Source organism: Ischnura elegans, chromosome 2 (assembly GCF_921293095.1).
Source record: "Ischnura elegans chromosome 2, ioIscEleg1.1, whole genome shotgun sequence".
NCBI lineage: Eukaryota > Metazoa > Arthropoda > Insecta > Odonata > Coenagrionidae > Ischnura > Ischnura elegans.
The window spans coordinates 112,176,530-112,203,263 of record NC_060247.1 but is presented as its reverse complement, the minus strand read 5'-3'; the positions used below and the strand labels follow the sequence as shown (position 1 = coordinate 112,203,263).

At 36.9% G+C, this 26,734-nt stretch overlaps 1 protein-coding gene across 1 annotated transcript in view; it reads left to right on the top strand.

Moving 5' to 3' along the window:
* The first annotated feature begins 15,403 nt into the window (after window positions 1-15,403).
* Window positions 15,404-26,734, top strand: part of LOC124154417 (facilitated trehalose transporter Tret1-like) — a 52,795-nt gene continuing 41,464 nt past the window's right edge. The window contains exon 1 of the mRNA XM_046528122.1: window positions 15,404-15,595. The gene's annotated coding sequence lies outside the window, so the exon portion shown is untranslated. The remainder of the gene's footprint in view (window positions 15,596-26,734) is intronic.

The following is a 26,734-nucleotide window of genomic DNA, read 5'->3' as shown; positions in this document are numbered from 1 at the left end:
CGCCACCTGGGGACGCGCCAGATGGGGGACGGAAAACCCCACACGAGCTTATTATTGTTATTATATATTTTTTTATGTTTTCACAGCATTTTTGCTGGTTGTAGGCGAGGTACGGGTATCACCAAGTACTCTCGTCTCTTTACTCTGTTTTGAAAAATTTTCTGACAATCCGGCAAGTATTTAAAATTGCTGCTTTTTGTATGGTAATAAACAAGTTTTTCGGCAGTCCAATAGTTTGAAGACCTTGATGGAGTGAATGAGGCACTACTCCTGTGGCGGAGATAATGATGGGTATTATGTGTACTTTATCTGATTTCCACAATCTCTTGATTTCATTTTTAAGTTCTTCATACTTTTCCATTTTGCTGGTGTAGGCTGTAGTGATATTATGCGAATTAGGTACGGTAATGTCTATCAAGTACGTTTCATTGTGAGTTTTATCTTGTACTACTAGATCAGGTCTATTGCTATGGACTGTTTTATCGGTAATAATTGAACGGTCATAATAAATCTTACAGTGGTCGTTTTCAAGGATGGTTTTAGGTGTGTACTTATAATAAGGAACTCCATTTTCTATGAGTTTATACTTCAGAGCTAATTTCTGGTGTATGATGTTGCATATTTGATTGTGACGGTGTAGGTAGTCTTTTTGAGATAAGTTAGTGCATCCACTTGTGATGTGCTGTATCGTCTCAGAGGCATTATCACATTTTCTGCATCTGTCATCCAACAAATTTGGGTTTTTAATTATATATTTTTCATAATTTTTTGTTTTCACCACCTGGTCTTGTATTGCGATCATAAATCCTTCTGTTTCTGGGAAGAGTTGCCCATGCCTGAGCCATGCGTGCGATGCATCTTTATCGATTTCAGGGGCCTCCAGGGCATGAGGGTGTCTTCCGTGAAGGGATTTAGCTTTCCATATTGACATTTTACTGTCTATAGTAACAGTGGTTTCACTAACTTGCATATTGTTATTATTATTATTATTATTATTATTATTGTTATTATTATTATTATAAGGCAGGATTTTTCTGAGCGATAAACAACGTGCAGTTTTGCCCCAAAATATTTTTTTACGTACCTTATCATTTACTGAATCGGAAGGGAAAAGACTTCGGGTAGCGATTTGAAGAGTAAGTTTCCTTATGATCATGTTCTAGAGCGCACTACCTTAAAGCATAATCATCGTTGTTCTGCAGCGAAAACAGCGTATTTTGTACTTCGTTACGGGATCACAAAACGCACGATTAATTAAAGTGGTTTTCCGCTATCAATTCGTACCGTTCTAATCTCTCTAATTACTTATTTTTAGTACGGCATACCCCACCCAAAGTCAAAGCAATACAAAAATATATTCAAGCGCACATGTAAACGAAGCATTCCGTCGTCTGCGAGCAGAAACGGTCGGAAATATCGAATGTACTACCGAAAGTCGCAACAGTGCGCATCATTTCTGCGCAGAAAACTCGCCGAAATCATTCACCGTGTATAGCGGTACCGGCGAATGAATTTAATTCGGATGATCATTCGAAAGATCTTTCCAATGATCTTTCGAATGAAAATTCACCGTGTAAAGCGGCCTTAAAACATAATTAAATTTCATATTAAGCTGCGAAGTTCCTACTCTTCATTGTATTTTTTCTTAAAAATTTTTATCTAGTTTTTAGAGGCAGAATAGCGTTAAAGTCCATTACCGGGCATCCAATCCTAAAATATTTTAGAGGGGGAGGCGGGTGAATCCTCCGCTGAGGGGGGCCCCATCATGAGCGCCAGCCGAGGGCCCCAAATTACCCCAGACCGCCCCTGCCTGTCATGATATTCGTACCTTATGGAAAGAAAGCGCCATTATAAGTGGTGCATGAAGTTATTTAGCAGACTATTGAATTCCGCAGTCCTAAATTCATATGTTATTCATTGGGAAAACACGAATAAAAAACTGGCCCTATTATCACTTCGTGCTTAGCTGGTTGAGGTAATATTTTTTTGAATATCCGCATACCATCCATACTATCCATACGGACAGTTTGGACATGGCCGCGACTCCATTGACTATTTAGTGTCAAGACTAACCGAATGACATTTCCTAAGGAGAACTCCTGCTGCAGTGAAGAAACCCCCAAAAGAGGTGTGAAGTTTGTGCCAATCATGGGAAAATAAGAGACAGCGTGTACTGGTGTGAACAATGTGCAGTGAGCTTATGCATGAATTTATTACAATCATGTCGTACAAAGCAGGTAGACTTAGATAAAGTCATTTGAAAATTTCCATATGGACGTTTGAAACAACAGAACGTAAGTACCTATATGAAATATTCGGTAATAATAGAACAAAGTCAATGAAATGGGCGAAGTAATGAATTTTAAAGTAGGCGAAACGGGTAATCCTATCGAAAATGTACAATTGTTATGAAATTTTCAACCCCAAATCACTAAAATACATCGTATAATTATGAAAAAATTCATGGAATGTTAGAGATCACGCCGCTAAATCTAAACTAAATTTAAACTTTAGAAAACTGAAAATTTATTCATTAGTTTAGAGAACGAGATATATAAAACAATAAATATTTATTAAAATGGCTTGAAAAATTATCTCAGAGTAGCGCATTACATTACGCATATTTACAAAAGTTTTCAATGATACTGATCATATGTCATGAAAATTATAAACTATTGAAAGATGGCATTCCAAAAAAGGCGAAGTCATCTAAATATCATCCGGCCGCTGGGATGGGATTAGTTTGAGTATTAGCTGCGCCTATCCTTAATTCCTAGCTGCGCCCTTGAAGCGAAGAAAGAAATACAGCGGATGGTTTACCGACTCGTAAACATACCACATATTATTTACCATGAGAAAATCATAGGTTTTTACTGACACATAACAAACATCACAAAAACTGAAAGACTGGTCATGCGATTTGTTAATCTTTATCACGAATGCAACACGAATTGGAAATTGAATACGTATAAGCTCAAAACGGCATATAAGTTGGGATAATGGAATCTTCGGATTGAGAACTTCCTCATCTATCAATTATCCTTGGAGTATAGTGGCGTGAATCACTTTCATTATCAGTTTTTTTAATAACCAAACACGTTCCGCTGGGTAGTTTTGGTTGGTTTAGGTTTCGCAAGATCATGAACACAGAGCCTACCTTTAGCTGCAAATCGTACCGTGGTAAGCCAGGTGCGTCTAAGGACTTTAAATATTCAGATAGATGGTTGGTGACTTCGTCTTCGTTTATTACAAAGTTGAAAGATTTGAATTCATGCAGAGTACACGGACATTACTGATAATCAACAATTGCTTGGAGATTTGTTTACTCACACGGTAGTTATGTGTTTGTTGACTACTCAATTCGAGCTGAGCTTACCTCTAATTTAATTATTTTAATATTATTTTAATATTATTTTAATATTACTTTAATATTTTTAACATATTTGAACATTTGAATTAAAAAAAATATTTTTAAAAAGATCAGTGAATACATTAGTAAAAACGAAATTTTATTTTTATTTTTTTGACCGTCTTAACAATCAACTCCTAAAAACATATCTCTAAGATAAAGTTGTTTTTTTTTTGTAAACTTTTCCTATTTTTTAATGTCATATATGTTATCCGGAGCTGAGACGAATCCAAAGAGCCTAATGTCACTAAAATCGGTGCAGCCGTTCTCGAGTTACAAGTGTTCTAACTAACACGGTTTTCGACTTTCTTTTATATATATAGATTATATTTTTCTGTGGTTTCGTATGGCAAAGAAAACTTGTATAACGAAGGAAACTAAAAAAGAAATGGCGGTGATAAGGAAGTGGAAGAATGTAGACACAGTACATGGAAAATTCTAACTGAAATTAATCATCTATTACGGTGAGAAACCAAGAAGGGAGAAAGAATTGGTGGAAAACAAGGAGAGACACTGCGAGGAAATGGAAAAGATTCAGAAGTAACGGGAGGTGGACGCGTTGTACGTATGTTGTACGTGAACTAGCTATCTGGCGTCAAAAGAAGACAAGGCATCTCAAAAATTAAGGCTAAAAATGGAAGGATGCTAACTGAGGACTTGGGCGAAGAACAGTTCGGATTCAGAAAAGGTAAGTGAAGATGCAATTGCGCTAATGAGGTCCCTGGTAAAGAGGAACCTAGAATATAGTCAGGTTGTGTTTGCCTTCATTGTGGATTTTGAAAAAGTATTTGATAGAGTGGACTGGATAAAGCTATGAAGCTATTCTCAAGAAAATAGGCGACATTTGGAGGGATAGGCGACCATTTGTGATCTTTATATGGCCCAGACTGCGCACGTGAAGGTAGCGGACGGAGAAACTGGGAGGGCAAGCGTTGGCCGAGTAGTAAGGCAATACTGTTCACTATCCCCATTGCTTTCAAGAGTATATGCTGAGATGATGGTAAGAGAAGCGTAGGATGAGTTGGGAACTGGAGTAGAAGTGGGAGGAATGATGTAAAATCAGTAAGGTTCATGGACGATCAGGCGTTGATTAGTCAGTCAGCGAGAGGGCTGCAGGCTCTAGTGGATGCATTAGACAAGAGATGCCATAAATATGGCATGAGGATTGATCACAAGAAGACAAAAGTCAAAATTAAGTTAACCGAATTACCAGGAAATTTAAATTTATCCACGCAACGTTTTACTCCCTTAGCAATAAATGTTACCCACAATTTATTAAAACTATTAAGGAGGAACCATCATTTCAAACATGCCCGAAAACCTCCCCTTATTTTGACATATGTTGTTGCTCATTATTTTTTCTATCGAATGGTGAAAAAATATTACTATGTCATCGGCCATTTAAGAAAGATTTATGGATTTGAAAATGACGGATTTCCACCTTGAAATACATTGTCTTTATGGGAGAGTGATGACCTTCCCTTGTAAAACATTTTTTATCTCAAATTTGGCCCGAAATTTATCGTTGAAAAATTAGCACAGCATAGAATAGACATCGATGCTTAATATATGTATTTTTTTAGAAGGGGTTACCGATATGTTAGCACCAGTATTTAAGTTTACAGAACATACTTCCGGTTTTCTGCAGAGCGAGCAGCCATTATGCGGCGGAGGTAGTGGCAACGTTGCAAATATACGGAGGTTAAATATGAAGAGCGATATTGCACCTGTCAACCGCTGCATAATTCCAGTGAATTGGATTTTTCGGAGTCATTTTTCTACGTATTCATTAAACGAATATTCAGTTCATCTCGAAACGTGCTATACACCGAAATATGAAATTTATCAGTGCTGGTTGTTAAAGTAATTCCTATATGCGACTACATTTTATTAAACATACGAATAATCATTACCGGAATTCAATACATCCCTTGAAATTGTCGGCGTATCGCTTGAAAAGCGAAAATGATAGAATATAATGAGACTTGCGATAGTTTCTCTGTTCTTCTGAGTACTACTTCAAATTGTTTTACGTTTATTTCGAAAAATATGCATCGTTTTCAACTTGTAGAAAATACTTATTTAAATAGAAGTTCTAAGCGGAAAGTAGAAAATCTAGCGCATTAGGTATGTATTTAATCATCAGTTTAATTGATATTAAATGTCTAGAATAAGGTGTACAGGTAAATGAATGTACCACGAGACAAGCATATTGCTGTTGGGTACCGACTATGTAGTATTTGGAAATACAACTTCGCGAACGTACTAATTAATCGAATATTCACCCATGTAATTCTTCGAAAGTATAAAATAAAATAGACAAGAGTACTTCCTTTTTCACTGACCAAACAATTTACTTTGATGCGTTTTCCAAAGGACCAATTAGCATAATTTGAAAAAAAACAACAGTAAATACATTTCCCTATTCATGAAGTCATTGTAGGAGGATAAAAATTAGGATGCATTCCTGAACAATCGATGGCAGCTGACATAAGTGAGTCCGTAGAAGTTGCAATGCCAGCCTTACAAATTTACTGAAACTTCGGCACTAGGAACAAGTATTATTTAATTATCCTGATACTAATGATTCGAATTACATTTGGGTTATAACTGACACATTAGTTTCTAATTTTCACTAATCAACTCCTTATTAATAGTATGGATGAGGCTATTGAATGGAAAATCTACAAGGAAATTAACATTAAAGAGCTTTGTGTCAGTCATTCGACAGGGACTTTAATCTTCATAAATCAAGACATAAACATTGATTATTTAAACAATGATGGACACTTTATGTTGGGAAATATTGCAACAATTTCTTAAGAAATTAAAAATGCACGTAAAAGATTCAGTATCCTTCAACAGATGCACTCGTTGATATCGCTTCGATGGAATTGATGGATTCACTTTCGGCCACATTTCGTTTCCTCAAATAATCCAAGCTCCTACCTTTACCTTCAGACACAAATTTGCCTTTAAATCGGCATAATGACGCCATCACTTCAGCCCAAAGGTATATTTAATAACTTAAGGCTAGGTAAAAGGGATAATAAAACGAGTAATATTGTCACAATGCAGCGTAGAGGTAATGTAAACAAACAAAGGTGCTCAACCGCTGTGAAACTACGATATGTTGGCAGCGTTGTCAAGTTGGTGGTCAGCAATTATAAATAAACCATTTTTCCAAATTAGGTTGAAATTAACAGAGCAAAAGGTCTCATTAATTAAGTTCATTTTATTCATCACAAATAATGTAGTTATAAAGCTTTACTGTATTTCCAGAGAAAGTACTTAAATTCTTCCGATACCTAAGAGTCAATATAACAGCCATTCTTCATATCACTAGATTATTCCATTTTAAGTAAAATTCATGCTTTGTACAGCTATTTTGATTGATTTAGCATTTTTTTTAAATTTTCATGAATGACTAATGTAGCGATTTTAACTCGTTGTTATCGAGTTTATCTAACTAATGAAAGCAGTATTTCGAAGCGCAGGTTCCTCCTTAATAATGTGTTTGTGCAATCAAAATTAAACTACTTGATAACCTGCTGGGGAGGGGTATTCATATTCTAGCAATCGTGCTGATTCTCCATGAAGCAATAGACTGATTGTTACAAAGTATAATTTGAACCGTCCTTCCTTATATTTGTAGATTTACAGTTTTCCTTCACGTCATCGTTACCTTTACAAAGTATTGAAAAATTTCTACCCCAAAGGCGGTTATAAACCTAAAGAAGACAAGCCAGAAGAAGAACCATGAAACCAATGTATCAAACTTAAGATCTACAAAAATTTATATTTTGCCGACGCCAAATTTTACCGTTCAAACGCTCATTTATCTATGTAAGACAAAATTATTTTCTTGATGGTCAGAAAGTATGAGAGGATCAAATAGTTCAACATCTTTTTTTGAAGAGATTAAATAAATGGTAACTTAGTGTATAATATCCAAATAAAATAATTTGTTAATAGTGCGTTTAACGCACAATGTATTTTGTTTGCACGACAGGTTGAGATTTAACAAAAAATTGCTATCTTTTGAAGCATTTATTATGTTTCGTATCTGGCCTCAGCTTACTACTTTTTTCAATTCGTAATGTCATTTTTCTTGAGGTATCCTATAGACAAGGCCTAAATGGGATTCCTACTTAATCCTTAATTACACAGACCAACAATGAAAAAACTATTTTTACTGGAAATACCTTATTCTTATGATTTTAAATTTGCTGAATACAAATATGATGGTTTTAAAGTTGTATCGACCACCATTTATTCACATTTTACAGTTAAATTTATGAATTCAAGCAATATTATTAGAATTTAACAGCTTTTTTATAGTTATAATAAAATTGAAAAAGTAGGAGTAATGAACGAAGATAATGGGGATTACTGTTAGTACTTCACCGAGAAGTTCAGCAAGCGATTCATCGCAGAAAAAGCTACACAAGAAGCTTCAAGGAAAAAAGGGAAAGAAAATTTAGACCAATTCCAGTTGACAAGTAAACCCTGTATTATCACGCTGTACTAAATACAAACAATTTTATCACGATGTAGCGAACAGTAAATACAAATAATTTTATGATATAACAAAGTGTTTCATTGATATCCCTGTATACCGTATAGGGGTATTAGACTAAATATTAAATACATATTGCTTGGAAACTATGGGCGATACAAAAAAACTAAGGCCAGGTTTGGATTTGGGACATCAAAATAAATATAAAGATCAGCTATTAAAATAAAAAAAGTTTTTAAACAAAATTCTTTTGTTGGCCTGTCGAGGGGAAACAGAATATTTCACGAAAGGGGCATTGTATATTTTTCTTTTGTACTTCACATGGATTTTATCAAGAAAAACATTAGAGGGACACGGCTTTATGGGAAAACCTCTTGGCGGAGAAGTCAGAAACATTTTACCTTCTTCGAGAAATATTAAAATTGGAAAAAGTAGGAAATTAATATTTTTATGCATCGGTAGTGACGTTTTTCGTTGAAAACGATATATTTAAGAAATTTTGACGGGTTGAAACAACATAAAGAAAAAACGATATTCTCAAAAATGTCATGGAATAATAAAATTGTAACTTTCAATTCTTACTTGCCGGATTATCTCGCTACTTCATGAGATTGCTATAATTAGTAACCACATCAATTAAAAAAAAATATTTGGATACTTTCGAGCTTTTTGGAGGTAATATCTCACTAATCTCTGTGCTTTACACCCCCGTTAATAATATCCATTTCCCAATCTCGAAGACCGCCGTGTTGCCTTGAGATACGTCTAATTCCATGCGGCGGAGAGAAAAAGCGCGGTGACACTCGGCTAGCTGTTCAACTGTCACAAACCCAAGTTGGCGAGAGGGTTCCCAAAATTTCAGTCATCTAAACCCCATCCCCTCCATACCGTCTCCCCTCCCTTCCATAAACACTGCCCCCCATGTGCCTTCCCTCGAGCCCAAGGCCACTTGCTAGTCTGCTAGACTCGCTAGCCACTAGGCTAAGTTTTTGAGGGGTGGGGGGAAGGATCCACAACTCGAAAGTGTCCGAGGTATCCGGAAGCGTTAAGGAAAGAAAAAAAATAGCAATTAAGGTCAACGCTACATTACTGACATTCTTTAAATATTGCTGATATTTGACGCGAAGCCGAACTTGAATTCAACAGTCTATCCAAAAACTCCCTTCGAGTGGCAGATGAACTGGGATTTGAAATATCAACATGTGGAGCATACATACGACATATAAACAGAAGCAACGCGCCCGCAGATAATCCAGAAAAATAGTTCAGGAGATAAATTTCCTAACTTTTTTGGATCATTTTATTTCAGAGAAAGATTTAAGATAGACAGTAGAGGTTTCCGTGGAGTCCATCCTCATGAAGGCCTCATTCCCTCCAAAATATCAAGATTTGCGACTCGTCAAAAACTGCTACGGGCGTACAGAAAGTGTTTAACAGTTGTTGGGTTGGGAGCCGCTAGAGACTCACAGGCTGCGTGCTTAGGGTCAGATTCTTTAGTAATAATGTTTGCTTCATTATAATTAGAAAAAACATTGTCCAGATATGTGTCTGTGTCAGCTGTAACACTCGTTGGATTAACCAGTGGTTTCGTATGATAGGACTATAATATTTGCAAAACCTGTCTTTTCTCATGCCCGTCCTTCAATAAATTGCTATTGAAGCAATTAGCAAGCACCGGCCATTACAACAGTAAATGCCACTATTGTCTTTATCAACTGCCAACAAACCGTTGACGAAATATTCGTCTGCTAGAATCAATTGCCGCGGAATAGGAACACCGCAAGCCCTTGCCATTGGCTACACCATTTTAGGGTTGAAGGAGCTTTTTGAAGGAGGAGGAGAATATTTCATACAAACGTCACTTCCGCCGCATCGCTCAGCTCCAACCCCTGGAGAAGTCCTCTCCACCCAAGGTGATAGAAAGTAAGCCTATTCGTAATAGCAGGGGAAGGACGGAGTGACACCGTATACCGAAAGGAAACTCCGCCTGGCAAAGGGCGCATAGGCCCCTTGGCCACAGCAGTTTACGAGTTATTTTCCGCAGGAGACCATTCTGATTCCGTAGGTCCTTCTTCTGTGGTCACGCTTGAGGAGCAAGGGAAATTGGTAATACCTATTGTTTCGCAGGTTAGGAAGTTAGTTATACATCGCATGCCAAGGCATTAATAACAAGAGCTAACGTCCGGCGATAATTCAAAAGTTAAGCATCAATATTTTCCCCGAGGTGAAATTTTCACGTCCTTCATCAGCCCTTCATTCTCCTAGGTGTCAGAGTGATACCGCGATCGCGGTATACGCCACTCCAAACCATGACAAATATAGATTATTAGAGGAATTGTATATCATTGCAATAGAACAACATTTACAAAAGAGGTTGAGCAGGCAGGGGCTTGAAATAAAAACAAAACTCCGTTTCTGCAGAGCATGCAGATGTAAGTGGATTTAATAAAACAAATTTTCAATTGACCCATTGGTTTCGAAGTTACCTGAGATTTGCGTTGTTTACAATAAATGTTTCAATTATAGTGGCATAAAAATGTTTTTTTTTTCTGAAAATTGCTATTACTAGATATGGCTTCCTCTTATCCAAACTGCAAGTGACTATAACGAAAACTACGGGAACACGAAGCGCGCACAGTTGGGCAACTTGATTTTACGTGCAAAACACGGATAGTTTTTTGAGAAAAAATTAAGCACAGGAAATACTTTGGAGCCAAAGATTTTTAAAAGTAAATGATCCAACGTAGAAGTAAATTGTATTTTCTATGCTTTTTGGTGCATTGACGCTTGAGATCCTCAAACTCGGGTGTCTTGCTTTTTTTACAAACTGTACAGTCTCAAATTTTCTGAAATACTCAGGACTCCATGTATGGGTTGCATTACAAGTCAATTGTAATATGGAATTTTTGAGAAAATTTTATTTTAGGACGCCTCAATCTATAAACTTTCAGTGAAATATCGTATCTAGGAAGTTGACGGTTGATTACAATTTGGAGTAAAGAATGCATGTTTCCAATAATGTTAAAAACATGATCCTTTTCACAGCATTTGTGCAATTGAAAAGTCTCAACAGAAGTCGAAGAAAGGTTCCCTTCAGTTTAAAAATCGGCATGTGTTTCGGATATGCATAACGTCTACGAAAAACACACACCTAATTGAAATTTAATCACAATTTGCCCGAGGTAAGCGTCAATTGGGGTGATAAAATGTAAATTATGCGTTACTACGGGATTATCATAATATACCGTACATTAAAAAACAAGAAATTTTCCCTCGCAATAAACCATGTAACTTCTGAATAAATCGAAACCATATTTTTACACAAGTTCCTTGTTATGAGGAAACTGGTTTAAATGCCATTATAATTATACTGCTATTGGCACATTATCACCAATAGCTAAATATTAAAATTAATTCTAGTGGGTACATCGTTGCATCTGTTAAGTGGTTTGTAATTTTGCTCAATTGAATCTTTTAAAATTAAAAAAGAGAGCTCATTTTTCAACTCAATATGGTGTTTACATCGAGGAGACAATCGATAAAACCAAAGAGAAGGCTTCAACAGTCGATATCCAGAGAGAAAGAAATAGTGCCGCTGTTGCGATCTACGGACGGCATAGAAATCGGCGAGAGATTTGAATTAGACTGATAAATACGGAAAGGACAATGGTCAAATGTTAGCTAAATATATATATCTATAAAATACCAGGGCAAACATTCCACTAGGAAAACAAAAGAAGGAATAGTTAAAATAGTTTTTCTACCTTAAAAGCCGAGTAACTAGCGACGATCGAAGCAGGAAAAAATAGTGTAATTGAGCAGGTCAACTGGATATTCATCGCAACAAAAGATCTACTTACAGCCTAAAATACAAGCAAAGAAACAATTGATAAAATGGCAAGTGACTGCATGGACGTTGAAAGCGGCAGAGAAATTAAGGTGGAATCATTGGAAGTGTGTGGTTACAGGATATTGATGAAGATAAAATGGATCGACCGCGTGAGCAATGGAGAGTTCAAAATGGGTTGAAATATCAGTTTATTATCGATGGAACATAGAGGAAATATGCAAATATGATAGTAGTCGCTGAAATGAGAGTGGAGTGGGTATCTGCCGTCGATCTAATCCGCGGATTGATAAATTATGATATCATATGCGCATGATGAAATCATGGGTGGATCTAGGGGAAGACACGGGGGCACGCCCCCCCCCCCTTCAAGCCATTAAAAAATATGAAAGTTTTTCAATACGGTACCATTATCATTGCGTTCATGTTGTATTACGAGGTATCCCATTTCCATCTCGTCTCGAGTCTTGTTTCGAATTCTACCAAACGGTCTCTCGATTATGTTGCTTCAGCCGTGACTTCTAACATATCTTATCTTCAGCCTTCCTTATAATACCTTTTGTTAAAGGTTTATCCCATTTCCATCGCCAATACTGTTATGCGTAAAGTTCTTGGTCATCATCTACGTCCTTTGCCAAGAATATTTTCTTCTGCAATATATTCAATGAAGTTTTGTGGCCTGAGAATAAGACTTATGAGCTTTACTTACAAATACTTTTATACTATATATATGCACGTTTTACTGAAAGGGTCATCTCAGCTCAATAGGTCAGATCTATTCAACGAGAAATTGATATTTTGCTTCTAAGATTTTGATGGAAAGTTCCAATTATCAGAACGAATACCTAACGTCACTATTTTTTGGGAATAAAATGACATTTTTTATCATCATAATGAGCCAGTGTGTTAATTTCAACGCGTTCCAACTGGATCGTAGTCATTATCAGTTCACGCAATCATCGTCAGGCACCCAGCCATGAGAACCATGCCCAGAGTACATGATGATGATTATGACTCAAGTACCCAGACCTTTGAGTATCTGCAGATGATAGCAAGCCTTGTGAAACGCGTTTTGTAGTGTTTTGAAATAGAAATAAAAATAAAAATGTGGTGCGATATCTTTTTAAACCTTTTCACCATACTGTTCCAGGATATCTCTCACGGAAAAAGTTGTCTTCGTCCGTTGATTGGTTTGACGCAGCTCTCCAATCGGTACCCGACCGTTTTCCCGAATCGTTTTTTCCGACGACCTTTTTCCAGAAAGAATTTTTTCCCGAATCGTAACGCGTCCTTTTTCCCGAAAGCTTTTTTCCCGAAACCCTTTTCTCCGAAACATTTTTTACCGGACACCTTATTTCCCGATTGTATAAAAATGAGTTCATATTTTTCATAACCAAATAAATTCATACACAAGATACATAATTTTTTTAGAAAATTATATTGTGCGCGATAGCTCTAAGAAATTCAAGAAAATTCCTATCGTTCTTGTAATCTTCATATTCTTCTACAACCGATTTCAGCCTCTCGTGCATGTCGTACCATTTCTTTTTTGGCTTCCGGGTGGTTTTTCCCGACTAGTAACCTAAAGCGGTTATTTCAACCTTCAGATGCATTATTTGTTGTTGCATAACCTGCTTTTGTAGCTCGAAAGTTTTTTCAACGTCTTCAACTGGAACAAACGTTAAAGCTGCCATCATATGAACTGTCGTTTTGAGGGTTCTATCTGTTGGGTCATTGTAAGGGACTTGGAGTCCCACTTGTTGAATTTTACGATAAATAGCATGTTTTTTATACAATCGGGAAATAAGGTGTTCGGTAAAAAAAGTTTCGGAGAAAAGGGTTTCGGGAAAAAAGCTTTCGGGAAAAAGGTTATTCGGGAAAAATGGATTCGGAAAAAAAAATTCGGGAAAAAGGTCGTCGGAAAAAACGATTCGGGAAAAAGGTAGGGAATCCTCCAATCCGCCCATCTATCGGATAACCTTTTCATATTTGCGTAATTCGTCTTTTTCAAATCCACAAGAACTTGTTCTTTGTACTTAAGAAATCGTTTCAGGCTTGAATTGGTGGAGATACGGTATATCCATGATACAAGATTACCTTCAAATGGTTTTTTCCTCTTTTAAGTATAAAACTCCATTACCGACCACGGTTTCGTCATTCTATGTTACTTCCAAGGTGCTACAAATACTCTCTCTTGGTATATAATAATAAATTATAAATAATAATAAATAATAAAAAATAAATAATAATAAAATGATAGCAGCCTACTTCGACGCCTGCTACACACTGAATCTTTCCCGCTGCTCTTTCACGAGCACGTTAACGCCGAGGCTAAATTATTAACCAATCTTTACCACCAGCTAGCTGTCTGTACTCCATCACCCGCCTCACGAGGCAGGTGATCAGTTTGGTGTTCATTACAGAAATCTTAACAGCCTACAGCAATCGAAAGCAATTGATAAATTTGTAATTATCAACGAATGTGCTTGACCCTATGTCGCCTGTCTTAACAATGATGCTAACACCGACGTGTCGCTGGGTTTTTATGTGACTTACACCGCCGGGTTACAGTTACCCTTAAATTTCAAATCCCTACCCTTCAAAGTCTACACGGTATTCATAGAAACTATATGCCTAATCCTACTCAATTCCTAACTTTTACATGACTTATTATCGTTAAGAAATCATATAATACTGTTTTAGAGCATTTAAAATTATTGGAAGTATATAAAAAAATAAAAAACGAGTGAACAACTTGAAAATAATATGACCACTGTGTTCCACGTCGGAGATTCGATCTCACAACCTACTTCGTCAGTCAACTGTACAACAATCGTACTTTTATTCCACTAGTTCACGGCAACTACTTGCATTGGAGTTATTAGAATATGGACAATGCCACCCAACAGTGAAAACCGGGGCAAGTACCCAGTAAATGCACACGAAATAATCATTAAATCCGACCATAATTGAAACGGAATGATCAATTTGAAAGTAATTTCTCCCTCTGAGTGCATTTATCTTCACGGAAAAACGAAATCTTTTCGGTAAGTGACCAAGGAAGACAAAGTCAGCTAAAATTTCTCGAGAAGCAGAAGTGACACCACAAACTTTGTCCTAATACTTTTGAAAGTGACTATACATATACAAATGCTATGGTATCTCTTCTTACATGATTTTTATCCGGCTTGGTAATATTGTTTTCTCAGGTTGGGAGGAAATTATGTGAAGTCTTGAGCTGATCACTTATTCATGTGTAATGAAAAATTATCAATAAAAGTATTTAAGAGACTTTTTACCCACGGAAATAGTTTTACAGCTTTAATAGAATCCGGATGCATTTTTAAATAGTTAATGGCCATCACATTGACTGAACACGCTATTTTACATTACACTTGCGAGAGTATGTGATCTATCAGACCACCATTAATCTAGGATTCGTCATGTTGAATTATTTAGAATGGTTAGACATGGTTTACTTATTCATATCAGTTTCATTATCCCTGAGGTGATCATACGATAGATGAATATAGTTGTCGACCGAAGTACGGCTATTGCTCTTGATAACAGAAATCTCTGTGATAGACGATGAAAAAGCGATTAGTCGTCTTGTATCACGACCCGCCGGTATTGTTACTTTTCGCTCATCGAATGTAAAATCGAGGTGTATTAGCCACGTCGTTTTCTCTTGTGCTTCGTACTTTCTATAGTTTTTTAAATAACCATTATCATTCTTAAACTTTAGAAAGAAAAACTATCATCTCTTAGAGTGTGTTTGTGCCACAAGATCCCTACACCTGATAATTTCCAGCTAATCTAGGTAAGTTTCCTTATTTCTTATTGCCTGAATTGTTTTAATACCGTTTTTCATGAGACCGCTATACATATGTGGCGTAATGAATTCACTATAACCGCTGGGAGGTGCGGTGTAAATTGTATCGTGCTCAGTGGTGGATTGCAAAAGCTAATCCTTAATTTAGTTCTGCTTTTAACTATGATTAATTTTTGTACTGTAAAGACAGAAGTTGACGGACATGGGTGTTGTACAAATTCGTTGATATTTTCAGAATGATTCCATTGGCTTTGAGGAATCGTCCTCGGACTATGTAGCTAAAGCACAGAGTAAAAACACTAACGTATCATACTTCTCTTTAAAATTCTACGCCAAGGATTCAATAGATGTATTTCGCAAAAACTAAAAGGCGATTTTAAAAAAAAAACCTCGCAGAAGCAACAACGATTTTAGGTGGGACCTTATGAAACAGAGAAAACGGCGCAACTTGCTCAAAATGTCCGTTACGTTTGTTGAAAATCGAAGAAGTTTCGAAGCAAAAGAATGTTACGACGCGCAAAGTTCAAAAACCAACTCCGAAAGTACTCTGTGAATCATGCAAAGAGAATCTGAAATCTTTTTCGTTAAATGCGAGAGAGCTTCAGGAAATGCCTGCAACCGCAGATTATTTATTTGATAAGGACATGAAACTTTGCACTGAAAAGATTGATAAAGATTACACGTTAAATTGTTTTAAATTAAAGTGTTTACACTACATATGATACTGTATGTGATTTAGACATCCCATTCATACAAGAACTAATGAAAGTAATCACTATTCATCGTGATGGGGTAACTTAATAACTAAAACCGATAAAAAATAATAAATCTGCGGGTGCAGAGAGTACCTATGCGTGTCCTCAAGGAGTTAGTGCCACAAATAGAACCAAGTCATTGTCTGGAGGAAAGTCACTTATGGAGTGGAAATTTGTAAACATTACACCGATATTCAAGAAGGGAAACAGACGTGACCTAGGGAACTGTCGACTACTTTCATTAACATAGATTATAGGATGTTTTCGTGACATTACATTTCCAACCTAACTTCATCAACGTGCGTTGATTGTCCATATTGGACGTTTTTTGAGATAAATGACTGGCTATGGCATCGTGGAAATGTTAGCAATGACGATGATTACTTACCGATGCAGCTTAAAAACTACAAATTTAATTAATCGTGAAGATGTCGGCCCAAACAACGCGAATCGATTAGTTGCATTCCAACTTGCATGAAGTAAATTCGAACGATGACATAACATGGGCATTTTAATATGAAAACATGACTATTTCATGACTTCAAAGGAAGCTTCAGGATATTAGATGTATTCAATTTGTTATTCATACCTCAAAGTAATTATAATCAACATAATACGATGCACGAAGTCATCATCTTGGCCAAAACCCACAACCGGGAATTGATTCAAAAATCTACAATTCGAAGCCTGTGAACGTATGTTGTTACTGTGCCATGTTTAAAATTAATTAAATTAAATAGTAACACCATATTAGCAGCGTGGTTAACCTCAGAGGACACAAAAATTATGATATACGAAAGCTCGCCAAACCTTGAACCGAGAATTCGAATTCGGCACTGAGAATTCGAAGCCTCAAACCCCTTCGAATTCGCATGCCGAAGTTCAATTCGAAGGTCATGTCGATGTTCGGAATGAAAAGCTTACGTGGTCGCAACAATCGGGAACCGCTTCGAGTGTGACGTAACTTCGGCTCAGCTTGCCGAAGTCGAAGTCGAAAGTTCGAATTCGGCGTTTACGTGGTAACCCCCACAGTACCCCAAACACGCTTCCCTAACTCCTATGCATCAGTGCACGGAGGGTACCTCTCAGCACCACTGACGCTTTCCAGCAAGAACCCTACATAAGGACGGTAATGTCCTATCTGAATTTGTTATCAATGGCCGCGCAAGTAATTCAAGTTCCTACTTTGGCCGCTGTGGCGCCGCCCACCGCATGCGAGGCAGGTAGCAGACGTTACAATAGGGAAACAATGTTATTTCTCAATTTTGTTTAACCAAATTACGGCGAACAATGATGAGTTTTACCAATTTTTATGATAGGATGAGTTAGATAATAGTCATATCTCTATTTGATGGGATGGAATAAACCCAGATGTCTGTGATAGTACAGCGAAGTGAAATTATATTCGCACCCGGTGCCATCCGTAAGAAACAGTTTTAACTGTCTGAAAAAGTCGAAAATCCGCCAATGAACCTCAGGTGCACGATATAATCAAGGAAGGAAATCGATAAATGAATGAATATACAAGAAATTTGCAGCATGCAAGTCTGTTCGCCATGATATCTTGACAGACTATTTCGAGAAAGCTCAGGTAATAGTGCAGCCTACCGACACATTTGAAACATGGCGGATCTTTGTTTACAATTTTTCGGTACAAGCTGATGACTTTAAACCATTATCTCGGACGCTATACAGACATGGAAGCGCTCAAATTTTAGGTATGTATAGTAAATGATTGATTTAACCCTCGAAATATAATATTTACGTTGTGGGAGCAGTGATTAACTTTACTAATTTCTAATTTTACACTCACATTACACTACGTCATATGAATACATTACGAATTTATATTTATTCCTTCATTTCACGATTGAAACAAATTGCTTCGATATCACTCATTAAAAAAGAGGTATACACGGTCCATAGGTATCCACGATTGAATAAGTAAATGGTTCTGAAATCAAAGTATACTTAAACAACTGCTCCGCTATGCAAGATCGATGCATTGTTTTTGAAAAATTTTCATGTATTCAGTTCAATTTCTACGTAACTTCAATAATTGCTGTGACCGGCAGAATATAGAATTAAAACGACAATACCTTAAACTTTCTTACCGTCATTGTACTAAAAATACCTTAGCGGGCATTCTTTCACGTACACAGACAGCATCGCCCATTGAAAATACAACACTCTCACCCTCACTGATGCCGATATCGGTGCGCACGGATTTTGTATCAAGCAATACTATTTCTTTCACCATAGGTACTAACCGAACACCTAAAACGACTTTAAAAGATTTTCTTCATTTTAAGATCACCGAATACGTACCTTGCATTCCAACGGAATGAACGGGCAATAAACAGAATGATTGCTCGAGACAAAAAGAAATTTAATGAATTACTCATCTTGAAACAGCATACATTGCACTAGAACAAGGCAAAGTCTTCATACTTGCAGCGATATATCACAATTTTACCCTGATCCAGTCTATTCAGTAATTCAGAGTCTTATCCTCGCAAAGGCAGTTGAAGTAACATACGAATACTATCAAAAGGCAAACATTTACACTTCAACAATCGTTTCTAAAAACACCGAAATTATAATCAGCAGAGAATTGTATCACACGAACTCACAATCACAACACTCAATCATTTTTTCTCTACGAATGACCTTTTAATCGTTCCACATGTGATTTCAAGCCACAGAAATGTTTTCTTACAACATAAAAACTTCTGCGAAAGTCGTAGATTCGTAGCGAACACTAGATACTCACCAACACAATAAAATCAATGCTGTCACTACTAATCACAAATTAAAATAATTATATGCCTAAATAATTAATTATGTGATATCTTCAGGGCGAAAGTGAAGGTCACACACTCAAAAACACATTTGCAAACACGGTAAGTGCTAAAGCGCAATCCTTCCTTGGAATAGCCTTCATCCATTTCTCAAGCTCGGACTCCATCTGAAAAAGTATCGTAATATTTTATTTTATTTTTATTTTATTCTCAAACCACCGGATACAGCTCGCATTGGCCATTTTACACCGGGGTGTTCAACAAATTTTAACAATTAAACGTACACAATATCCTTTTAAATTTCGATATTTATTAAAATAATGAGAATAATGAGACTTAACGCACAAAATTAGGAGCAAAATTACTTCAAATTTTCATGCAACCGCAATGGCGGACGACAATGACTCACGTGTACTTTGTCTTTACACAACATCCTGTTCTTCACACCCTGAAGTTTATTATTCCCCTTCGCAGATGAATTTCCGCAAAAGAATCCTGGCTACCAATAATTACGTAAACCCATTTCTTCCTGAGTAATCAGCGATTTTGCAAGGGACTCTCACGTTTCTCCCATTAGAGGCAATGGAAAAATGGCTGTGACGCTGCCTCCCAATTGGTGGTCGGCGCTGCCATCGGCGGGATTAGGAACCATATTAATTTGCGACACGAATTTTGGGCAAATGACGATCGGAGAGCACGAAGACAATCGTCCTTATGTAGGGTTCTTGCTTTCCAGATTGGTCGTTTTGCATTGTTGCTATGAAGTAAGTCGTTATGTAAATAAACAGTTATTCGGGACGGATCAACAATAGAGTGCACATTGCATTGAATTCAGTGTGTTATTTAACTCTTTTATTTTAATTGAGTGATTAAAACTCCCCTAAGATCCCTTAAGTATCTATTAGGAGAATGTATTAAAACAGTACATAGTTGCGTTCGAATCTTTCCTTGTAAAGTATGGCTTTCGATCTAATCTTTCCTTTACCGAAATTCGCCATATTCACTAAGAGAACAGGAGTGGGGCTATTTCCCTCTCAGTAGGTGTCTTTGGGGAGGAAGACGCAAATAAGTTGAGGCTGTACCCCAGGAAAGAAAGGAAAGAGGGTTGATTCATTTCTCATTGACCTTCTTCACAGTTGCCAAAGGCATTTATCAGTGAAATTAACCTCAACTTCAACACATGACAATGTATTAACTTACGTCTCAATATTAGCTATCATAATAAACTGCCAATGGAATGCATATTATAAAAATTAAGAAGAAGCCGAATGGAAAATCGAAGTCGGCTAAGGATTGGTGGTAAGGCACGCAGCGGGGATAAAAAAAACCGTCTCGTAGCTAATTACCATGTGATCAGCCGCCGGCAGGGAGCACCACGCCCCCCCGTATTTAAACACTGTGTCATTTATCGAATTCCAGGGCTTTCGATTTGATTTTTCGTGCTGGGAAATAGATCAAGCGGAATATCTATCATTGCTAAATGTGACCTCTATGGTAAGGACTATATTCTTATATTTTTGTTAATCTCGCAGAAGAGGAAACTGATATATAAAACGCCTTTATTATTTCCCTATTTAATTTGCATTGAATTAATTTTTGATAAAATATAAAACTATGGTTTCAACGAAGCCATACATTTAACTGAAATTTTATAATGCCAATCGGGGTACTACCCTCTAAAATTTCGGACAGGTACGGTGAATAGCAAAGGAGAGAATGAGACCTATCGATATGAATTTACGATATGCATATCTGTCTTAATATTTTAAAATTAAAAGTCGACTTTTTGGAGGTGTATGAGGGAAACCGAGGGTTTATAGGTTTGCACTGCCAGGGGTCATCAATCGTCCACATCAATTTCGTGGTGATGAGTGATAGGGGCTGGAAAAGCGGCGGAATTGTGACGAAAAGTACCCGAAAAGGTGACTTATATGCATATTTTAATTTTTTTTGATGGGATTTCAGGTGGTTTAAAGATGACGGTATTATATGGTCACATCTATTTACTATCATATCTAAAAGAGGTTACCCCTATGAACTCCGTATTTTGAGAGTAATACAGTAAAGAGTTAGTCTCTCCCGGGAAACAAATGAGTAGCGTCCGCCATTTTTATTTTTTCGCGGGTATATCGATTGAAACATTTCTTAAATGATTACGTTTTCCAAAACATTATGCATAGTCGTATATAATTGAAAAGTTTTTACTACATCGGTCAGGAATAAGTGAGCGAAATCTTGTGTTAATCTTTTGGAAATCGTAATTTTCGATGATTTTTGGAATATTTTCATTTTTTCTGAGTAACCAAGGACGACGAAATAAAATTGTTACCTACATTCCGTAAACAATGTAATGAGCATATATAATAATCATTTTTGTTATTCTACACCTGAAATTACGTCGGGAGGAGAGGAAGGTTTATTTAACTCCTTTATTTGATTTAAGTCATTAAATCTCCCCTAAGAACCTCATAAGTATACATATATTAGATGAATGTATTCATCAGGGGCGCAGCTATGAATAAAGGCTAGGGGGATTACAGGCGTAACTAATACTGGAGTGCTTGCAGTATTGCATACCCGCCAGGGTAAGCGGGAGTTGCGGAGGACTTCCGCCGGAAACAATTAAGATAAATGGTTAAGTTAATGGTTAAAAAGTAATATTAATCCAATTAAGTAAAATAGATTTAACGTAAAAATTTATGTGAGCCTTGGGGGAGGGGGTTTATCCCCCATAACCCTCCCTTTCTGCGCTACTGGTATTCATAGCAGTACATAGTTGCATTCATGTCTTTCCCTGTACAGTATAGCTTTCGATCTTATCTTTCCTTTGCTGAGATTCGCCAAAATGAAATCCAGTAAAGAAGAGTTGATTGGTGTCTCATCAACCTTCTTGGGCCCTTGAGCCCTGGAATGGGCCCTGAGTCATTTCCATAAGAAATGCATATAAAGTTAGTTTTTAATGCCTGCAGACGTATTTGCTTTTGCATACTTAAATTAGTGATAATGAGGAACTTGCATGGGTCGTAGATTGCTCTAAAAACTATTTTGAATAAGTCAAATGGATACATTAGCTCGCAAAAATACCTTCAGTTTCTCCATTCAACACCAAAAGAAATAAAAAAATTGCATTTAAAATAGAGAAAAATTTCTCTGAGCCGACCACTGCGCGAAGACACCCGAGCGTTGCCGAGGCCAGGCGTGACGTCATAGGTGCCTAAACAACCGTAGGGAGTAGGGAAATACGCTGAGCGCATGGTGTAAAATTTGTTTTGAGGGAGTATTTAGCCGCTCATCGTCACTTTATTTTGTTCTGTTATTCTTGGGAAAGTTTTCCTATTGCTATTGTGCTTAGATTATTACTTGGGATATTAATAATGCGGCATCGGGATGATGAAGTACAAGCGTTTCACTTCGTGTGTTTTGGTTATCAGAAAAATGGATGATAACGTTGCCACTCGTTCGAATAGTACACCTGAAATTCATCTACGTCTACATAATACCCCGCAAGCCGCCTAAAAGGCGTGTGGCATGGGGTGTTAGGACACCAGCCTTTTTTTAGGACACCAAAAATTGATGCCACGACCCTCATGGAATTTGTTAAGACAAATTATTGCTATACGTCGGCGGCAAATCGAGTTGTAAAAGAAACTTGTAATACTGGAGAATAACGATCGACAGCTGTGCTGTTGACATTAGAGTAAGCTGTGCTGTTGAATTTGGCAACGCCGGATTAACGGAGAAGGTAGTCCTATCCGTCCTACGGTACGAATTCACAGCAAAACAGTCTGCACACAATCCACATGTGAGATCGCGAATCGGTTCCGCTGCCAACACACACACAAGCTACAACCTATTTCAATAATATAGGTAAATCCATAAACAATATACTAGCATATACCATAATAATATAGTGGGAAATAGGCAAATACTCTTATCAAAAACTGGATGTCACTATCACATTCTTATATTCATCACGTACAACTTACAATAACAGAACTCGTTATGATGAATACAACTATTTATTCACTGATTTAAACCCTTAAATTATCCCACACAAGTGACACAGGTGACATTTCTCACTACTATTCGTTGAAATAATGGAATAACAAACTTCACACACAGTTTTTATTTCAATAGCGTGATCGTGAAATGTCACATCTACGGTGAACAACGGAGATTAGCACGCCACTGACAATTTTTACACTACTGTTAGACATTTATCGATAGCGTAGTAGCACTTTTTACAATTCAATCACGATGGAACACTGATAACTCATGGCCGATATTTTTCAACCTTGTCAAACTTTGTGCATTACAACCACTGGCACTGTGATTATTAGCAGTAGCTTAACGGGAGATGTCACGTTGAAAATAACACTATTTTGGCACAAAAATGTTCCTAGATGTCTCCAATCAGCGAGCAAAAGTTGCATTGACTGGAATTCACCCCATAATACAAGCACAGACAGTCCTAAACGACGAATTCTCCGGTACCTACGAATAAACGGATGAAGTTATTGTATATAAAAGCTAAGCGGACATTAGTAAACATCAAAATCGTTCTAATTACATACTTAAATGAATGATATGCCGTCGATAACATCAACTTACAATTAACGTATCCCCTTTCCAATGGCCGTGGCTCAGACTCCTACAACGATGTTATTTAGGTATTATCAAATTTTTGGTTTAACTGCTCCAGTTTTATATTTTATGCCCTTACTCGGATATTAATATTATAAATAATGCAAAATACGAGGGCTTCCAAGCCTCTATCGTCGGATATTTATCTTTAAATATAAAATAATCAACACGTCTAACAAACGAAGCTCTCACAACTGCTGGCAACAATTACAAACAATCACAACAATAGCTTCGCGTGATGTTTAGGCACCTTTGACGTCATCGAGGCTTCGTCGGCAGTGGCTTGGGGGGTGAGGGAGTTTTTCCCGCGCTTTAAAATTCGTAATATTTATCATTAAATATCTCGCGAAGGAAAACTCAGATTTACATGCGGTTTTCTTTGTTGTATTCAGAAAATAATTTTCTGTCCGCCTATGAAATAAAAAAAATTCATGCAAGTTCCCCATTGTCACATTAAGTTAAGGCTTATACTGTTGGAAAGAAATAGAAATGAACTTTCATATTCCAGCAATCACATTTCGTTTTATACCTGATTTACGGTGAATTTAGAAAAAACATCCAAAATATCCTGAAATTTGAGCGTTTATGGCTTACTGTTCTCTTGACGACCGTTATTATTGTTTATTTCGTTTGAAATCTCTTTCTATCACACTAAATTATAAATGGCATGTTCCAAGAAGATGTATTACTAACACGAACTACTATTATTCCGACAGATTTGCCAATTGAATAAAATCGGGTTGAATTTCCAATTAGATTGGCATTCGCAATGGCAATAAATAAGACCAAAGTATGTCTGTTTGTGGCTTGGATATGGAAAAACCGTGTTCTTCACACAGACACGATCTTACATGACATGTTTTATCGCGTGGGTATACCATCCAGTTTGTTTGTTTTGGCTAAAGATGGACTTACTACATATAACGTACACTTCATCGCACTAAAAGACAAAAATTTCGGGCAGGTACGGTTAATATGGTAGGAGAAAATGACACCTATTGATATAACTTTATATCGATATATCTTGATAAGAGGATGTAGTTCTGCAAAATATTTTATATATATGAATACTACGTTGCCTTCTAGCGTGCCGTTTAAAGCCTTATCGCAGCAACTATAGTAACAGGTCTGCAAAAGCGATATATAATATGCACAATTTTACCGATCACAAGTTCAACTGTAACAGCTGCATTAGTTTTCTTTAACTTTTATCTCGTTTTGTACCTTATTTTTATCAACCGGAAAGAGTTTCAGTCTCTTGCCGAATTAAATAATAAAGATATAAGGGAAAAACCGAATTCCAGGATTTTCAATTCGATTTTTCTTGCAGGAAAATGGGTCAATCGGCATGTTCATCATTGCTAAATGTGACCTCTATGGTAAGGATTATGTCCTTATATTTTTATTAATCTCGCAAAATAGGAAACTTTTTTAAAACGATTTAAGTATATCCCCATTCAACTTACATTGAAAATATATTGCGGCATGAAGTTAAAACTATGGTTGCTATGGAGACCAAAAGATAACAGAAATCTTATATCACCAAACACGTGCTACTTTGAAAATTTTGGACAGGTAAGGTCAATAACAAAGGAGAAAATGAGAACTATCGTTATAAATTCATTTCGATATATTTCTTTACGGAAACGTTACTCATCATCATCATCATCATCACTGGTCAACAATCCTAGGATTGGTTTGACGCAGCTCTCCACTAAGTTCTCCTATCAGCTAATCTTTTCACACCTACGTAATTCTTCTCTTTCACATCTCTCTTTACTTGTTCCATATATTTTGTCCGAGGTCTTCCTTTTCCATTCTTGCCTTCCACTTGCCCTTCGACGATTGTCTTCATCAGGCCATCATGTCTCAAGATGTGGCCTATAAGGTTGTTCCGTCTTCTTATTAAGGTTTTCATGAGGCTTCTCTTCTCTCCTACCCTTATTAGGACTTCCTCGTTACTAACTCGGTCAATCCATTTGATTTTCAAAATTCTTCTGTAGCACCACATTTCAAAGGCCTCTATCCTTGCTTTCTCCGCTGCGGCCATAGTCCATGCCTCACTTCCGTATAGGAGCATACTCCAGATGTAGGTTCTTATGAATTGTTTCTTTACTTCCATATTTAAGTTTCCCGCTGTAAGCAGGTCTCTCTTTTGGTGGAATGCTCTCTTCGCCTGGGCTATTCTGCTGATAATTTCTTTCTTGCTTTTCCCGTCACTAGTTATCTTGCTTCCCAAATAACAGAATTCATCCACCTATTTCAGTTTTTGCCTCCCTATTTTAATGTTGGTCTTGACTTCTTCTTTTCTGCTGCATACTAAGATCTTGGTTTTTTTCGTGCTTATTTTCAGTTGATATCTACTAATTACCCTACCCATATTAGCCAGAATATTTTTCAAATCCTTCTCTGTTTCTGCTATAACGGCTATGTCATCGGCAAATCTTAGCATGCTAATTTTTTCTCCATGGATATTCACTCCCAATTCCTTTTCTTTGATTTCATTAATGGCTTTTTCAATGTAAACGTTGAAAATTACGGGTGACAATGTACAGCCTTGTCGCACTCCTTTCTTAATTCTTGCTTCTTCACAGCTGGGCCCTGATTTTATCACGGCTACTTGGTTTTTGTATAAACTGTGGATGATTCTTCTGTCATTATAAAGAACCCCAATTTCCTTTAGGATTCCAAGCAGTGTGCTCCAATCCACGTTGTCAAATGCTTTCTCTAAGTCCACAAACGCAACGAATGTTGGCTTGTTCTTTTCCATTCTCTTCTCTATGAGCAGTCTTAGGGCCAATATTGCTTCCCTTGTGCCTTTGTTTTTTCTGAATCCAAATTGGTCCTCATCCAAGTATTCTTCTGCTTTTCGTTCTATTCTTCTATAGATGATCCTTGTCAGTATCTTTGACGCATGTGTAGTAAGG